This window comes from Triticum dicoccoides, chromosome 2B, assembly GCF_002162155.2.
Source record: "Triticum dicoccoides isolate Atlit2015 ecotype Zavitan chromosome 2B, WEW_v2.0, whole genome shotgun sequence".
Classification (NCBI taxonomy): Eukaryota; Viridiplantae; Streptophyta; class Magnoliopsida; order Poales; family Poaceae; genus Triticum; species Triticum dicoccoides.
The window spans coordinates 656,880,638-656,899,939 of record NC_041383.1 but is presented as its reverse complement, the minus strand read 5'-3'; the positions used below and the strand labels follow the sequence as shown (position 1 = coordinate 656,899,939).

Sequence of the window (19,302 nt, the reverse complement as noted above, 5' to 3'; positions counted from 1 at the left end):
CCCTTTGAATGGACTGAAGAGGCCGACAAGGCATTCCAAGACCTCAAGAGATACCTAACCAGCCCACCGGTGATGGTGGCCCCATGCCCACAAGAGCCCTTGGTACTCTACCACGCCGCCACTCCCTACTCAGCCAGCGCGGCCCTGGTGGCGGTTAGGGAGGAGCGTTGGACAAAGGCCGCGGCAACTACCCGTGCCAAGGCAAAACAGGACCAAAAAGGACTCACAGAGATCACTACCACGATTGAGGAAGATCAGCCGCCGCAGGGGAACGCACCAGGAGCGGGAAAGGCCCTTCCCCCAGGCAACCAGCTTCTGGAGGCTGCGCCGCCTCAGGAGGCACCACGGTTTCCGGAGGACGCCACCAGCACCGACGCTCCAAGCCTCGTCGAGCACCCGGTGTACTTCGTCAGCACGATGTTGCGAGATGCGAGGGCACGGTACCCCATGCCTCAGAAACTTCTCCTCGCGCTACTGGTGGCCTCGCGCAAGCTGCGGCACTACTTTTAGGGTCACCCTATGAAGGTTGTCTCCGTGTACCCCTTGGAAAGAGTGCTTCGGAGCCCTAACTCAGCCAGAAGGGTCGCCGAGTGGAACATTGAGCTGCAAGCATTTCAGCTCGAATTTAGCACGACCCGAGTCATCAAGGGGGCCGCCTTGGCAGATTTCGTGGCAGAGTGGACAGAGGCGCCAGGCCTAAAGGCTGATGAGGATCGATCCCTCTCCTCGGGAAGTGAGGCACCGGACGGTTGGGTCATGTACTTTGATGGGGCGTTCTCCAGGCACGGCGCGGGGGCTGGTGCAGTACTTATATCTCCTACCCAAGACAAGCTCTACTATGTCGTGCAGCTCTGTTTCCAACACGGAGAAAAGGTCTCCAACAATATAGCAGAATATGAAGGCCTGATAGCGGTCCTGAAGGCCGCGGCCGCCCTCGGAGTAAAGCGCCTTACCATCAAAGGTGATTCGCAACTCCTCGTCAACTTCTCCAACAAAGTATATGATCCAAGGGATGAGCACATGGAAGCCTACCTTGCGGAGGTCCACAGGATGGAGAAGCAGTTCTGGGGGCTGGAGTTACAGCACATGCCCAGTGGCACCAATCAGGAGGCCGACGACATCACCAAACGAGCGTCCAGGCGACTGCCTCAGGAGCCTGGCGTCTTCGAGGAGCGGCTCTTCAAGCCCTCGGCTGTGCCGTCACTGTCAAGCGCGATGCAGCCTCGGGAGCCCCGATCTGCGGGCCGGCCTCGGGGGCGCGTTTGCTCTTGACAATGGAGCCTCAGGAGGGATGCTGGGTCACGGAGCTCCGGAGCTATCTGACACAAGGGATCTTGCCAGAGAAGGAGGAGGAAGCAGAGCGCGTGGCGCGGTAGGCCACAGCATACTGCATCAGGGATGGGGAACTCTACCGGAAGCGACCAAATGATGTATCCCTACGCTGCATCTCCAGGGAGCAAGGGAAAGAGCTGCTGGCAGACATACACGATGGATACTACGGGCACCACTCGTCATCACGAACCCTCGTGGGCAAGGCATTCCGAAGCGGTTTCTATTGGCCTACCGCGCTCAATGACGCCATCGAACTGGTAAAGTCCTGCGAGGCCTATCAATTCCATGCAAAGAAGATCCATCAGCCGGCGGGGGGTCTGCAGACCATACCCCTCACGTGGCCATTCACAGTCTGGGAGCTTGATATCCTGGGCCCGTTTCCCCGGGCACCAAGGGCTATCTCTACCTCTACGTCGCCTGGACAAATTCACCAAGTGGGTCGAGGTGGAAGCCGTCCGCACCATCCCCGCGGGTTCGGCGGTCAGGTTCATCAAGGGCATCGTGAGCCGGTTCGGGGTGCCGAACCGCATCATCACCGACAACGGTTCGCAGTTCACCAGCAACCTCTTCAAAACATACTGTGCTAACCTTGGAACGCAGATATGCTACACTTCAGTGGCGCACCCCCGAAGCAACGGCCAGGCCGAGCGGGCCAACGTGGAGGTCCTGAGGGGCCTCAAGACCAGAACATTCAAGAAGAAGCTGGAGGCTTGCGGCAGAGGCTGGTACGACGAGCTCCAATCCGTGTTGTGGTCCATCCGCACGACCGCAACCAAGCCGACCGGAGAGACCCCTTTCTTCTTGGCCTATGGAGCCGAAGCCCTCCCTCACGAGGTCAGACGTCGGTCCACGCGGGTCCTGGCGTTCGACGAAGCGCCGCAGGACGCCATGCGGGCGATGGACCTCGTGCTGGGGGAGGAGCGTCACCGAGAAGCCGCACTGCGAGCGGCAAGATATCAACAAGCACTGCGGCGATACCACTGCCGCAACATCCGCCCCAAGACTCTCGAGGTAGGGTACCTCGTGTTTAGGCGGGTTCTCTCCAGGGAGGGACTTCATAAGCTCTCTCCCATGTGGGAGGGCCCATTCAAGGTTGTTCATGTTTCCAGGCCCGGCTCCGCGCGCTTGGAGACTCAGGAGGGGGTGCTAGTCCAGAATGCGTGGAACATCCAACACCTCTGAAGGTTTTACCCCTGAAAAGGCCCGAAGCCTGTGAATACCATCTTTTTTGAAAAGGCCCGGAGCCTGTGAAGAAGGCGAACGCCTGTGAAGACCATCTTTTTTGAAAAGGCCCGGAGCCTGTGAAGAAGGCGAATGCCTGTCAAGACCATCTTTTTTGAAAAGGCCCGGAGCCTGCGAAGAAGGCGAACGCCTGTGAAGACCATCTTTTTTGAAAATGCCTGGAGCCTGTGAAGAAGGAGAACGCCTATGAAGCTATCGCGTTTTGGAAAAGGCCCGGAGCCACTGAAGAAGGCGAACGCCTGTGAAGCTATCGCGTTTTGGGAAAGGCCCGGAGCCTGTGAAGAGGGCCAATGCCCGTGAAGCTTGCTTCCCTGAAGAAAGGCCCAGAGCCTGTGAAGAAGGCCAACGCCTGTGAAGCTCGCCGCCCGTGACACTCTCACGTAACAATGAGTTGGGGCTGTACAAGCCCCGGAGTCTTAGGAGCACCGGCCTCAGGCCCTGGGGCTCCCTCCCACGCCCAGTGTTAGCACTTAGCTCCGCGCTGGTGAGAAGACGTCGAAGACTAGACTAGGTGCTGGACGCGGCTTTTTCATTTGCTTTCTGAAGTTGGCTAGTTCATTCTCATTTGAAGTTTTATTGAAACTGTCGCTGTCTTTTGACTTTTGGCTCTTCGGTTTTTCGCCCTCTGACCTCGATTTCTCTTGCGCGAGGTCTCTCGAGGGGACGGCCCAGGCGCCCTCGCGAGTGTTTCGATCCTTTCGGTCAAGACCTCACGACCCGGGTCCACTACAGGAGCATTCCTCCAGTCCATGCCTCACGGGCACCGTGACGTGAATACAGGACCTAGGTCGGTCGCCCCATGGCCAAGGCTAGGGATTACCTACGCGCAGGCGTTCAGCAAGAAGGAACAATACCAGAATAACGGAAACATTATGATGATTGACAATGATAACACAAACACACCCCCACGGGGCCCCCACATAGCTGTCTTTTTGCGCAGGAAAAGGGAGAAGGGAGAACAAATCAGGCAAAGCTCGCCAGGCGCCGGGCCCGAGCTGCCTCCGGAGCTCAAGCGGACTCCCTCTCACGCTTCACCAGGGTGCAACGGCGGGCGGACCAGCTACCACCCTCCAAGCAGGCACGACGGCGCGGAGGCAGACCGCGGCCGCTACTAGAAGAATCGCTACCCGAAGAGGAACTAGTGAAGCTTGAGGAATCCTGGGCACCACCAGCCGCGCGCTCGCTGCCCTCTCCATCCTCGCCGGGGCTGGGTCCGCGGCCGTGGCCGTCGTCTGCAGGGCAGCACCCAGCGTGGTGACCATCTTCCCTAAACACCCTCATGTAGAGGGTGGCGTCGCCGTCGAACTTGAAGTGCAGGGTGCACTGGCGGCTCAGGCCACGCGCGCGGGAAAACATCTGCCAGCCGTGGGTCAGGGCCAGGCTCCCGGCCGCGAAGACCTCCAGCGAAGCCCACGAGGCCCGGCTGCAGCAGCCGTCTGCCTGGAGCCAGAGGCCGCCCGGGGCGCCAGCTGGGAGCTCACCTAGGAGGAAGCGAGGGAGCTGAAGCCGGGCGCTGGCCGGCTCCGCTGCCCACACAACAAACTCCGGCAGCACCTCCGCAGTGCGAGAGCGCGGCCTCGGGGGCCGCACGGCCGAAACACACACCCCGGCCGCGGCCGGCCGCCCGTCGCCACGTGGGAAGTCACCTCCACGGTCACGGGGAACCGCCGTGGAGGCCACGGGGTGCTTGCGAGGGTGGCCACGACCGCACTTGGGCGGGGGAGAGGCAGGCTCGGCCTGGCGATCTTTTCCCTTCTCTACGGCCGAGAGCCTCCTTGGCGGGGCCATGAGGAAGAAGGAGAAGCAAGAGGGGATGAACTGGAAGGGCACGTGGCGTGTCGTACTTAAAGCCAGAGGAGGCCAACCATCAGCCTCCGCGACCGCGGGTAATTATGACTTGTTTCGTGTGCAGGGACATGTCGAATCCGTGAAGTTGCCGAGGCGTCTTGGGGAAGTGGAGGCGCCCACGTCCAATCAACCGCCACGCGGCACCCAAGGCCGCAGGCTGTTAGGGCCCGCGACGCTTCGCACTTGCCCTTTCGCCTGTCTGCTCGGCCAAGTCCGGGCGCGCCTTGGACCCGGGGGCTACTGTCGGTGTTCTGGGAATGGGGGTCCCCAGACTTGCCTGCCTGCCGCCCGCGGCGTGGCTCAAAGGGGGCCCAGCACGGCCCATCTTCATCAACACAGGCTCAAGACCCTCGCGAGGGGCCAAGCCTCACGGGGCGGACGACAAGGAGCTTCCTCAGGCACGGCCTCGTCAGGCTGGCTCACGAGGAAGCGGAGAGTTCAAGGCGGGGTACCTCGCGAGGTGCCCACGACGCAAGCCATGACGACCAAGGGCGCCAGTCGGGCGCCAGCCCGCGCAGTGTCCTTCTTTCCTCTTTGGTGCAAGGGGAGCAAGCGCAGGTGAGAGCATCAAGCAAAGGCATCCATTTCGGTGCAACAAGACCAAGACCAGTCCAACGGCAGGATAGAGGTCACCGTGGAGCCCAAGTCGGCGTCACCACCAGAGCCTTTGGCAGGCGAGGACCAACTTTAGTCAGGATAAGTGTACTAGATGTTCCCCTTCAAAATGGCCAATTGTTGGCGCCCTTCCCGCTCAATATTTGGGAAGAGGCCCAGGGCCTTCGCCTATAAATAGGACTAGCCACCCACATGGTAGAGGGATCGAGAGAGGAATCTGGGGATAAGATAGGCATCAAGAATCAACCCCTCCAAAGGGAGAACACCACCACAAGAACAGACCCTCGCGAGGCTGTTCTTCCTTGTATTGTTCATCATCAGCCCAAGAGGCAATCCACCACGCCACACAATGGAGTAGGGTATTACACCACAATGGTGGCTTGAACCAGTATAAACCATGTGTCTCTTGTGTTGTTCTTCTCGTAGTTTAGATCCTAGCGATTCGGCGAGGAACAGGTAGGTAGAAGGCGAAACCTCCGCGCGCACCCCAGTGTCCGAACCTCAAGGGTCTAACGGAACCCTAAATTCGACATAGCTGTCCCCGATGAAAAGCGAGTACTCTCCAAGAGTGTTCCTCGGCACCCACGTAACATCACAGGGGTCGAACTCGGCGCCGTTTATCTGGTATACGCGGCATCCCAGATCTGGACACATGGTGACGTACATAGTCAAGGTCCATGCAAAATAATGTTGTGCTCAAATATGGCGGTCAGTAATACTGCGCAGCAAATAGTACTACTCTGGTATAGAGGAAGTAAAATAACCGGCTTATTATATATAGCCACTCTTGGCTACATGGATGATATAGTAAGACATGGAAAAACAAAAATGGTGGCACCTAGTGTGTTCATGTGTTCAAGGACCTAGCTAGCTATACGCGTCCTCCAAGGTGGAAAGTACTCCTACTAGTACTACTACTAAGTATACTACTAGTACAACAATGAAAGAGAAGGCGAGAGGGTTAAAAAATGGAATACCTGGGTAGATGGTGACGGTCCGATCGTGGTAGATAGTGTGACCATGTTGCACATCAGTGGTACCATGGGTAACAACTGCTAAGATAGTTGATCCCAATATGCCATAGTCAGCTACAAGGTTCCAGGTTAGACCAAATCGCGGATGCAAATGCACATCCAGGATCGGCGATCTTATTTTGATCGGGGGATGACTGGTCCCTGCAAAATAATGGAGTACCGTTAGGGATGCAAATGATGGTTTGTGCATTCCGTTTGTAATCTCCCATACCATAGGATGGCAACCAGATGAAATAAGTCCCCTGGCTTGTCACCGTGAAGATGTGGCCTAGATGGTGCATGGCGTCTTCGAACACGTAGGGGTATAAATCTGCCGCCGCAAACATGCGCCAGCCTCTGCTGTTACTGCCTCTTGCATTGATGGCAATCCTTATCTTGAACACCATGATGAGATAGTAATCGTCGTAGCCGTATCGCTTTGTCGGCGGGTCCGCAATTGCTATCTTCTTCAATCTCATGTAGGCATCATCATACGTATTCAAGCCCAGCCAGTCCGGAAGGCCGATCCCAATGGTGGAGAAGGGGTCTACCGGAACGGCCGCACTGCTGTGGATGTTGTGCAAAATGATGGTGGTATCCGGCCGGAGGTATGCAACACAATCTTCGTTGGCACCGACCCAGACCTATATATAAGACGGTGGGCAGCGGAGAAATTATGGGATGGATATGGAATAACTAAGTACTACATGATCAAACTCCATTACTGACCTGCTCATCGGACCAAATCCGACTACCTCTCAACGTCGGCAACTCTAGCGGAGTCAACGAGCAACCATGGCCAGGGAGCGGTGGACTGTTCAAAGGATTATCCCATAGAAGAAGCTTCTCCTCGAGGACGCATGGAATACCAACAAGCATGACCTTTTCCCAAGCCTGTTTAAGCAGCGTCTTGAAAAAGTTGGTGCAGGAAGCACCGAGTCTTGCGGCGGTGAGGACGTCGGAGCGGCGTGCGATTTCTCCCAGAGGATCATCGTCCAAGGTCTCCCAGCCCCGACGAGGAGGAGAATTGCTTGGCAAATCCATGGGAGCAGCGACAAACTGCCTTCTCCTCGGGGGGAGGGGAACTAGCGAGGAGGAGATAAGAGCGTAGTAACCGCAGGGCCTCGTCCATTCCAACTGTAGATCATTCCTCAGCGAAGGGGTGAGGCTATTATTTACTACTAGTACTAGCATTATAGAACGTTATGGGATTGCATTATACTATAAATAATAGCACTAGTAAGAAATTTTTGGCACTAGATAGTAGTTTTTGGCGTGGATTAAGAAATTTTGGGTATGTTTTTGCCATTTTTTGTACACGCCAACTAGTGTCAAAAAATGTCTTACATTATGTGACGGAGGAGTACGTACTCGTACTGTAGTAGTACTAGTACTACTTTTTCTCAACTAGTAGTGCAATGTACCATACTTCTAGTCTAGTCTAGTAGTATAGTGCACCAGTTTTGAACTCTTGAATCTCAGGGCCAAGGAGCTATAGTTGGAAGTGGAGGGTACTACTGTTCTCTAGAACCATCGTTGTACTATCAATGTAGGGAAAGTACACCTGCGTAGTGGCTTAGTGGGTACTCTCGGTGCTCTATTCAGCCGCTCCTCTCACGTAGCTGGCCTACTCAGCCGCTCCTCTCACGCACACACTAGCAGCTTGTTTATCATCGACAGTTACTGTGGGGGCAGAACATTTGAGTTATTTGATACAACGAGACTAGGATTTTCGCTTCCATTTGTGGAGGTGTAATGGATCTCGTCGAACTTTGTTAGTAGTTCCTTCTTTATGAATGAGATGAAGCAAAGCTTTTGCCTCCATTTCAAAAAAACACGTCAAGTGGAATTTCTTTTATAGTAGAGCCGATAATGGAGTGAAGTCCATGCGTGCAACGCCACAAGCTAGAGAGTATTAGTAGAGCACTTTACGTACAGAGCCATATTGCACAGCTCCCAATGCCCCGCCAGGCTTTTTCGGCTCCTCGGGCTTAATTGGGAGGCGCTAGTTTAAATATGCTACTAGCTGATGAGGAAGCTGCAAGCGAGGTGCGGCTAGGGCGAGCACGCGAGCCACGGGATGCTGGGAAGGAAAACCCGTTCACGTGGCTAGGCTATCCAGTGCACCCAGATTGTGGGGTCACACGTCCGTTTGACTTCAAAACTCAAACTACCCGTGTAAAATATTGGCTCGCAGCGAAGTGCAGTAGTACTATTTTTTTAAAGGCCGTCATGCGTTCGGCCGGGATTGAACCCACAAAACAAGGTATACACTCCCGCGACCACTAGTAGTACTCGTTGGAATACAACGCAACCTAGAATCGCCTTTTGTCGCTAGTAGTACGTACATTGTTCCTTACAAGAAACCCCTAATAATGCAAGAAACCACTAAAATGCCAAGAAACTACTACCACTTGCATATGTGGCAGACTTAAGATAAGACTACCTTATTAACCATTGTACATGCTCTTACCAACCAGCCCTACCAAGAAACGACTACTCTACAAAGTGCCGTTATAGGCACGTTTGAACCCATGGCCCTGTTTGGATACATTTGTTATCAATCTAACCCTGCCATCCAAACACCACTTTGGTTAGAGTTAGTTCAGGGTTAGAATCTAACTCGAACCTCTGACAGGGCCCATGTCTCCCATTAAGTCAATGCCTTATATTCGACCGGGCGTTATGACTTGTGGGACCTACATGTCAGTCTGCACAAAAATCCTCGAGTGACCTCCTACCTCCGGCCCGTCCACCTAGTCATCCTCGGTCATGGGACGCAGCTACCACCGCCGGCAGAAGGTGAGGTCAAACCCGCCGGCGGTGCGGAGCCCATGTTGCGGCAGCCCGGATGCCAGCTCCGTCCGGCCCTCGCGGCCGCTAGCTAGCCAAGATAGCTCCATCCAGCTGCTTGTCTACAAGGTTTGCTAGCTAGATTGGCACAACAGCGCGGCGGCTTGCTCGCGTGCGCCGCACTAAGGCCAGCCATCTGGCTCGAGCGAAGGCCAGCACAATGGCTTGCTCGCTCGTGAGTCACGCTCGGGCCAGCCTGCCAACCCGTGCGGAGGCCAGTGCGGCGTCCGGCCCGTCTGGTGGAGCGGCGGCCAACTCGCTCATCATCGGCGCCACCGACGAACATGCATCAGTACTGGTTGAAGTAATGTTCAGGAAAAATAATGATTTGAGGGGGGAATAACAGGATAGAAGGTCAAATGTGGGTCCCTCGTGTCAACGGTCAAACAAAATGTGTTGGTTTAATCTGCCTCGTCAGCACGGACGTGTGGGCCAACCCTGTCATAAATGGGTTTAAATGAACCTAATCGGTAGGAGTACTAGGTAGTAGTTTTTGGCATGGATTAAGAATTTTTTGGTATGTTTTTGCTATTTTTTGTACAATAGATTCTTCTTAGGGCTGGTTGAAACTGGTAGTTTTTTGTTAAATACTCTACGTATTGTAAGTAGGAGTGAAAGTTAAGCTTTCGAAGCCAATAAGCAAGGCTAGTTACATAGTGCATATGTGTACATGATTGAAAGTAAATATCAACCATGAGTGACTAATATCCTGATGGAAAACTCGAAACTATGGAATACTAGGGAAAATGCATGGTTGGAAATACTAGCAATGTTCATGTGCGTTGCAACGAATCATAATTAGAATAATACTTATTCACAAACTTGATACAAAACACTCTAATTTTTATATACATATGTCAGTAGATATATATTATGTTTCAATTAGAATATATTTCTTGGGCCGATTTGGTGAGGTCAGGGAGGGATGTGGTTGGTTTTAAGATGCTAATTATGGGTTTTTCTACAAATTGGTAGAGAAGTGGGATGTTGGTGAGAAAAGGCAACAACTTACCTCACAGTCGTTAGATGTAGATCTAATTGTCAGAAACGACGGATGGAAGACACACCATCATCACCAACTTAGTCTTGTATAGGAGTACTAGCAAGATCCGTGCATCGCACGGAACATCAAGATGCATTTTTATATAAAACACTTGTTGTGATTGACCCTTGCGGGAGTAATCCCATGTGTAAAAACTAATGATATCTCGAGAAATATGAGATAAGGTGAAGAGGAGTGGGGTGTGGTGGTGATTGGTGGTCAGACTGAGCGGAGGCATGGGGATTGACGACGCCGGCAGCGGCCACGAGGCCAGTTTGTTCCAGAGGCTTCCTTTCTTAATTTCTCAACAATGATGTTTGTTGGAGATAAGGATGAACGAGGGAAGGCCTTGTCTGCAAATGTGGAGAGGGGTGCGGGTATCTTTTAGTTTAATTTACATTCGTTAGATATAGATCAGACGGTCTATATTGCAAGATGGCACACGTACCATCATCACTAATTCGGTTTTTTATAAGAGAAGAAATATAAGTATGGACATACAAACGTATTATCGATACTTGCTTCCGTAAACTAGCATCTACATTCTATTCAACGCCTCGTCATGTGGGGCCTTAGCACAATGACTTCTCGACTGTGTAAAACAAAGATTTTCTCGTTGCTGATAAGGAGGGGGTGATGGCGGCGCGCTTTTTGGCTTGCTCTAGTCCTAGTAGTCATACTAGGTGGTCTAAGCAAGTGTAGATTTATTCTTTTTCACGTCTCGTGTTCGCCGTACTGCCACGACTGTTGATGAATAGACGGTTAGTTATTCACGGGGAAACCCTTGTTGAGCGTGTTTGCGAGAGAGAGAGAGATAGTGTGCGTGTGTGATATGTTAGAGACTGAGGCAATGATAACAGATTCTTTGTGTCTATTTGTGTGGAGGATAGATAGAGACATGTACATGGAGCTTTGTGTTGTGTAAGGTGGAGACACATATACATAATTAGAGAGTGAGTGTGTGAGATACACATGCGGACATGGGGAGAGATGAGTATCCGGATAAATGGGTGTCTGTGCGTGTCTGGGTGTGTTTGTGCACGCGTTTTGTGTGTGAGAGGGAGTGTATGTATGTGGAGTAGAGAGACCACTGATAATGTAAACCTAGTATAAGGGAAGGGGGAATGGTGTGACATGTGTAGTAGTGAGATAGCACGGGTGCGGGCGGGGGGAGCAGACTATTTGGAAGATACATCGAGTGTGTGTGTGGGAGAGGGGTGTGAGAGCGAGAGCGAGAGAGAGACAGGAAGAAAGGGGGCGAGAGGGGTCGTTTGTGTCCATAAATGGCGTATAGATAGGGAGACAATGTAGATGTTGTCCGAAATTGGCCTATGTACGGAGACGCAAGGGAAGCGAGTCATCGTGTGTGTGATAGGAACTTCATGAGAGATCTAGAATAGATGATGTAGAGAACAATGTGCGAAATTGAGAAGGATGATACATCTAACCTATAAACTGTGCTACGCTACCCGCAAATCTGGGGGCATTCGCGAGCGCACTTAATCTGGCTCGCTCAATCCGCCTCGCTGTAAAGTATTTGGTCCTTTTCTACTCTGTGTCAAACATCTGGCCGTCAATTTTAGTTGACGCTATGGATTTCAGTTATAGCGAATAACGGCTGGGCCATCCTTCTTCGTCGGACCGCGTTGCAGTGGGGCTTCGGGTTGAAAAAAGGGTACCGCACACATCGATCGCGCGGAGAGCACGGTGAAAACCCTAGCCTCCAACCCCCTTCCTCCCTCGAGCCCAGCTCATTCGCCTCTCCCCTCATCTGCAGCCTTGCCCCTCCTCCTCCGCCTCACTCCTCAAGCGGTCAAGCCGCATCGCCAATAATCTCTCCACCCCACGACGATGGCGACTTCGCCGCCGCCCCAGCGGCCAGTACCGCGCCCGCGCCCGGCGGGGGCAGGGTGTACCAGGTGAGCGGCGTGCCGTTGGAGTTCCCCTACAAGCCGTACGGGGCGCCGCTGGCCTTCGTGGGTCGCTTCATCACCATGCTCGACCGCGGCCGCCGACAGGGCCGCTCACACGCGCTGCTCAAGTCGCCCACCAGCACCGGCAGGTCGCTCTTCCTCCTGCGTCGATCTCGCCTGGCAGCGCCACTGCCTGCTTCGCGTGCCCCCGCTGCCGCTTACCCCCTCCTCCATGGTGGCGCCTTTGTCCACGACGACATCCAGCAGTAGCCCACTCCTGGTACTACTATCCTCCCCCTTCTCTCTTCCTCTCCCTCTCTCTCGCCGGTTCTTGGATCGAGGAGACGCTGCTGCTCGTTCCTAACTTGGTTTGCTCATTCCCGTGGGTGTCGCTCTTCTTGATGTTCAGAAATCCGGAGAAGGCGGCGGCTGCCAAGAAGAATGCGCCGACCATCTACTACGTCACGTAAGATCTGCTCTCCCATGAACTGAAACGATGGGGCAATCTTGCCAGCCTGGTTTCTTGGATGCTTGTCTTGAATCGTGAGATGAATCCTGATTGATTTCATTCCCCTTCGAAAAATCCTGATTAGTTTCTTGGTTTCGTTGTCTGTCGGTTGCAAGAGGATCAGATAAGGTGGTCTGGAGCCGTGCAAGACGATGGCCATCTTGGTACCTAACATGTTCCCATCTCAGTGCACTTCCTGCCTCTCTTTTTTTCTCATTCAGAAAAAAGGAAATGCAGTATCCAACCAATGTTAAGTAGCAGCGGCAGAAATGACGCCAAGCCATGTATTTAATCATCATGTAGCAGTGGGTGTTGATGTAGCCATAATCCCCAGGAGCCTTTATGTGAGGGGAGGCTCCAATGTTCTGAAGTTAAACTGCATGTAGTTTGACCACTCAGTAATCATGCAATGCAGGCCTCAAGGAAGCACTATTGCATCAATAAGTCCGTATGCATGGCTGAGTCAATTGATGAGGAATGGTAATATACACGACACATTTCTTTACTAATCATTTGGGTTCTTCATTATGAACCATTTAGTGAGTCCTTTTCTCCATCAGCAAGAAGCTCCTAGACGACAAAGTTCAAGGATGCCCAGAATTCAAGTGAGTTTACCTAGCTTCTTTCATGGGAAAACATATTTAACCTTGAGAAAATTTCCCCCTTTCCCTACTAATGCGAGGAGAAACATGTATTGGCAGGAATGTACAGAAGCTGAGTCGTTGTCCATCCCTTCAGACCCATGGCTGCTATGAAGTTCATGATATTGAGGATCTTCCTATTGTCGGAAGACAAGTCAAAGGTTTGTCTATCTCTTTGTTTACATAGATTTTCCTTGAATCCTGAGGGACACACTATGCCACCACCGAATTCTGAAATCTATTCTATTGCCACCTTTGTTTTTGGTTATCTACAGGATGTCCATATTTTGCTGCACAAACCATGCCAAAAGCAGCACAATTGATTTTCTGCCCATATAACTACCTAATTAGTCCAATTGTCAGGAGAGCAATGTACATTGATATAACTGGCTCAATTGTTATTCTTGATGAAGCGCGGTAAGCCCCTGAGTCTGCAGACTCATGATTCTTTTTCAGTGTCAATCAATGGTTTCCTTAGTTGCAAGACAGCGGCTCCCCATGTTATCGATCCGGTGTTGCTGTGTGTGAGGACGGACATGGGGAATGTGCAACAAGGCAGTGCTCGCGTTGCAGCGGAGTGGAGTCGGCCATCACTACCGACCGCTGCTCACCGGTCCTCGTCCCTCACCCCCCATCTAGGTTGCATGTCTTTGGCCTTGCCATCTTCTTCACCCCAGTTTTTTCCTCTTGATTTCATAGGTTCTTTGACAATCTAATTTTGATTTCTTGATTTATGTTTTTTTTACAAGATGTTCGCATATCAGGCGAAGAAGAGAGGAAGGATCTTGAGGAAGAGTCAAGAACAAGGTGAACCTCTTGGCTGTCGCAACCCGATGGCTGAGGCCGCAATGATCAGGTATATTTCATCTAGACTCATCCTCTTATTGTTCATGTCGTGACTTGGTATGAGGTGAGATTTGAATTGTTGGGTATTGTTTATATTGCTAATTGTGATGGTATTATAGTCTATTTGCTTGATTATTTGGTCATGTTTACTTAGGATAAGTCAATTGATGGTGACATTATTACCTATAGATGATATCCCCTGTTTCGAACAAGATTGATTTTTGATGGACTAAAATTAGTGCTTGATTCTCCTATACCGCGCCCAGCAGGAAGAGGCCATCAACCTTGATATTTTCTTCAGTTTGGTATTGGCCAAAAATCTGTAACCCTGATTGCTCTGCAATAACTGCTCCGGTGAGTTCTTCCCCCATTTTCCTCTTTTATGCCTTGCTTCCGTTGTTCGACATGATCTTCTATCCAAGTTTATCAAGTTTATCCAAGTGTGTGTGCTATGATAATTACGGATACTAGGACAAATGGTGTTTCTGTAAGGCCAGACATATTTCTTCTCTTCCTAAATCAGTGATGCACTAATTATCTTAAGTATTTTGCGAATCTCGGCAATCACCCAACGAACAAAGCTTGCGACACGTGTTTGACTTTATTCCAATTGTTGCACAATTTGTTCCTCTAGAAAAGTCATTCCAGAATGTTAATGGCATCGTATTTCCTTTAGAGAAATCTTTTACTGAATTTTAATTTTCCTTATACATGCTTGTCATTTTTTTCCATACATGCTTATCATTTGGCATAATGTTATTTTGTGACACTTGATTTTTTCTTGTCTTCCTCATTTTAATTCAAGGAGCAGTGATAGAGTTTGTAATCTGTTGTTGTGGCCTTGCACTTCTTCTAATCTGCTGCTGGAGAATGATCCTAGGCCTCATTAGTTAGCTTGATGTATTTTTTTGAGGATACGCTTGGAGCTTGCGCCCGCTTTTACGTGTATTTACGGTTGTCTTTGGAAATCCGATTTCAGCAAATCCACTAGATTTGGAGCTGAGAATTTACTCAACATTCACATCCTCTGTAACATCAGAGATAGGCACAACGCAAGCATGTTTGGTTGTTTGACTATTTTGTAAATTTTGTTTGTTTTTCTGATTGAATATGGATGCTAACTTCATGATTCTAAGGTGATTCCGGTCACTTGATAGAAGTAGGTGCAGATTATCTGCACTTATCTCATACTGATGCTTCCCTTTCTAAAAGCCAGTGATTCCAGTCATTCATGCCAAGATATATTTTAGGTTACACTGACCGGACTGTATTGACTGTATATACTACTGGCATACAAAATTGATTAGGTGGCGACACTATGTCCCCTATTAAGTGTTGTTGTACCTACTGCTAAATTAACCATGCACAGTGACACGATGATGTGTTTGATCTTCGACTGTTTCTTCACTCTGAAACCCATGTTAGGCTTGTTGTCCCCTGTTAAATGTGTGGTTGTACCTTCTGCTAAGTTAAACATGCATTTTCATTTGCTCTATTATAGTCTCCAAATGAAAATGGATAGATAATGTCTAGATGGTTGTAAAACTCTGGGGTAAATCGTTGATGGGTCATATGTGAATTTGGCCTCCAGTCATTTAGTTAGGTTTCTGGATTTGCTTGGATTATGATAAGTTTAGCTCAAGAGTGTAGCCACTTCGCCATTTGTTTATTTGATTGAATAACTTGTATCTGATTCTTTTTAACAAGATCGTGCTGCTCTTGATTATTTGCTTTGCGTTTTTTATTGAGCCGAGCGAGAGGAACCAACACTATTTAGCTTCTGGGGTCTCTGTTTCAAATGACTCGATGTGGCCTTGGTGACACTGGCTTGTATAGGAAGAAGATGCTGATGACTCCTGCTATAGCTCATCAATGACTGCAACAAGTACTCCCAAGGGAAAAGTAAACTCCTTCTTTTAGTTATGTTAGCGGTTGTTTGATGTATTTTAGCTCATTGCAGCCGGCTAGGCAACTGCATTCTTCACTCCAATTACTCATATATGTTGGTATTGTTCTGGGTTTCACTAGATTTAAATCAGTTTTGTCTGCGCCGAGCTGTAGGTTGTTTGATTATTGTATCAAGTGGAACCGAACTTCTCATGATTCTCCCAAAATTTTGCTAAACAATGGTTGACCTACTATACACTTCAAACAGAGTCATGGAGATCTGAACTAGAAAGTGCACTGTAGTGTATTATTTGCTGAATATCATGCACAATCCTCTGCAATTTGAATATTTGGAAAAGAAGTAGTATGTTCTTCCCTTGCTTGCCACTTCTGTTGCATCCTTTTGGCAACCTTGCAGCCCAGTCGCTCTGCAGCTCTACAGGCTGCAGGTAACTGCATTCTCAACCTTATCATTCAGTTTGCACATGTGTGCAACTTTGAACGATTAGTAAGATGGACCAAGAAGAAAGTGAGCTACAAGTTTGGTGTTACTTTCTAGCAGACGAACACATACGTTTGAATAAACTTGTGTACAAGGACTACCTATGTACTATATGCAGTGCAAAATAAAATTCTAACTAATTTGCTAGACTTTAAAAGTGTTGGCCTAAAATAATTTGTTCTTCTCTAAACCTCTGAATTTTTGGGTTTTATCACCTTCTATGAACTAAATGCAGTTTAGTGCTTCAGTAACATAAATTAGTGTTGGCAGATTAATTTGTTGCACAATTATAAAGCAAGGCCAAAGGTCTATTTTATTTGTAATTATCGTGCATATACGAGTTTAATAGATTAATCTAAATTTCTCGACAACAACATGTTCTCACTCATTGTTACTATCTATTTGCTTCAGATGCAGGCTTGTACTACACTTGCAATATCATTTCATTCCTTTAGTAGTATCATTCACCTTTTGACCTAATGTCCACGTATTATTTGTTGTTGGACTTCTAACCAGATATTGGGCTGCTTTTTGGCCTAACTTTTGGGCAATGTTATCTCCATAGATCTGAATGCAGTTTTATCAATACACATTCCATCCTTTCTTGTTTTGTTTTTTCGACCGCTGTTTGTAATTCTGTGAATTTGGGCAGCATCATCTCCATAGGTCTCCAGATGTGATTATTTTAAGTTCATCTTGCCCATGCTTACGAGTGTTATTGAATTAGTCTCCGAGCAAGTATTAAGCATGTCCTATTGATGTAGCAAGCCCATTGTCTGAGGATGCAACTTTTGTTCTATCCTTGCCCCTCCTTGTAGTACTTTGCTGTCTCACTCACATTAAATAGTCTGAAGAAGTTTCTAAACCATCTGTGGAGAACATGGAGATCAAGACCATATGTTGATGTGTTCAGGCTCAAGCTCACCTGATGGAAGTATAGTATGAACGAGTTACAATTACCACTAACTGGACAAACTTTTTCCATGTAGTAAAGGCTTAGGAAAGGTGACATGCACATCTTTCTTTTTTAAGACAAACATGGCCTGCTGTTGCCACTGTGCACAACCTTTCATAAGGTAAGCTGATGAATACTTTCATGTTTTCCTAATGGCCAAACAAACTTACACAGATCCATCTACTACCAACAGAAGGAAGAATGTTGAACCACAAGACAGCAACAGAAGGCTATCTATATGATATGGCTACCTTTATGGTTTGCTTTACATAAGACCAATGTAAATAAGCTATCGTGAACTGCTTTCTTTGTACGTTGCTTAATACTTTTGGGCTATCATGTTACCGTGAACTTGACTATAAACACGTGTATAAAGATGCTATTGAAGCATCTACTTCCATGTTGTTTAAAACTGCTACATATGTTTGATTATGTATGAATATGTCTTTCCAATACTTGGTTTGCTTTGGCTATTTGTGCTTGGGTGCAATGGTTCATGATCACTCTCAACTTGCATGGTTCCAATACTTGGTTTTCTCTCGCTAGACCTAGCGATTTTATTTCCTTACTAAAAGAATGACCATGATTATTACATCCCTTATTCACGGAATGGCCATGCTTGGAATCTATTTTCAAGGTTGTATTATTATTCTTGGAACAAATCTTATTGCATGGTTTCAATACTTAGTGTGCTTTTGCTTTTTGCGCCAAGGATGCAAAGAGTCATCTTTCCTGCCATAAAAATATGCTTCGACGATGATGCAAAGGGTCATCTTTCTTGCCATAAAAATCTGCTTCGATGATGAAATCATGAACGATACTAATGTGTTATTTGCTATTATTCTTTACTTCCTTTTCTATCATGGTACCATGTAATGGGATATAAATATCTATTAAGTTGGTTCTAAATCAATCACATATGCATGATTTGAATACTAGGCTCGTTCTCGGTTTTTGTGCCATGGGTGTAACGGGTGGTAAATATTAATGTTGACAAGAAGCCTTTGATCTCTTACTCCACTATGGAGTTTGGTCGAGAAGTTTGGGTCTTTGGTCATCTGTTACCTGAAACTTTAAATCTGACTACAAAGCCTCAAAAGTCAAAACTCAATTCATGTAAAAATCGGCAAGAGTTTAGTCGATTTGGCTCCACATTTTTTGATCTTGTTAGTACTTTCACCTTGCTAATTCAAAATGTGTGAATCCTGATGCTTACTCTATAGAGTAGGAGAAACTACCACAAGTCAAGGTGAGACCCATGCCTGAAAAGGGAAAATCACTCTTGAGTCGGCTCAAGAACAAGGTTAGACCTGAATCTTGTTTACTCCTCACTTGTGATTCTTGGGTGGTATGATCATATGATCTCTTACTCCACTATAATAATAATGCAAGTTTAGGTGCATGCTGACAAGCTGGAAGCTACGGCGGCCGCCACTGCCCAACAGAAGGCCGCCAAAAGAAGAGTAAATGAAGGCCTACATGGACATGCGAGCAAAGAAGCTCGAGATAGAGGCGGAGATGCAACCGAAGAAGATTGAGATGGAGGTGGAGATGCACGCGAAGAAGCTAGAGATCGAGGCTGCCAAAGCCAAGACCAAAACGAAAAAAAGTGGCGCTCGCTTGCATGATGGAGGTGAAGATCATTATGGTGCACTTGAGTACGGTGTCCCAGAGGAAGAGGCCTTGGTTCGAGAAGATGCAGAGGGAGATGCTCAAGCTTGATGGTTGATCTATGACGGAGATCGCCATCTTTTTTGTATGCCGACAAGTGCGCTAGCATGACCACAACCAAGATGTATGACGTGGTTGAACCACCCTTTTTTGTGTGCTGGGAAGTGTGATAGCGTGAACCACATTTTGTTTTTTTAGGCTGCCATGTATGTCGGCCGTAGGCATGAATTGTGGGCGCTGGCCTGGCCGCTGGTATGAATTCAATGGAAAATAAGTATTTATTAAGTTGGTTATGAATCAATCTCATATGCATGGTTTAAATAATTGGCTCGCTCTCGCCTTTTGCGCAATGGGCGCAACGAGTCATCTAGCATGAACATGCTTTCGTTTTCAAATGCACTTCCAAGGGATTGCGCCTGATCGTCTACTTAATA

At 48.7% G+C, this 19,302-nt stretch overlaps 1 long non-coding RNA gene across 1 annotated transcript; it reads left to right on the top strand.

Annotated features, from left to right (window-relative positions):
* Nucleotides 1-11,707: 11,707 nt before the first annotated feature.
* On the top strand, nt 11,708-17,650 carry LOC119365434. Its single transcript, XR_005175533.1, has 9 exons — nt 11,708-12,138; nt 12,268-12,530; nt 12,782-12,846; nt 12,927-12,971; nt 13,068-13,168; nt 13,283-13,646; nt 13,757-13,863; nt 14,123-17,318; nt 17,391-17,650. It is a non-coding gene; the product is annotated as an uncharacterized LOC119365434 (long non-coding RNA).
* Nucleotides 17,651-19,302: the final 1,652 nt, after the last annotated feature.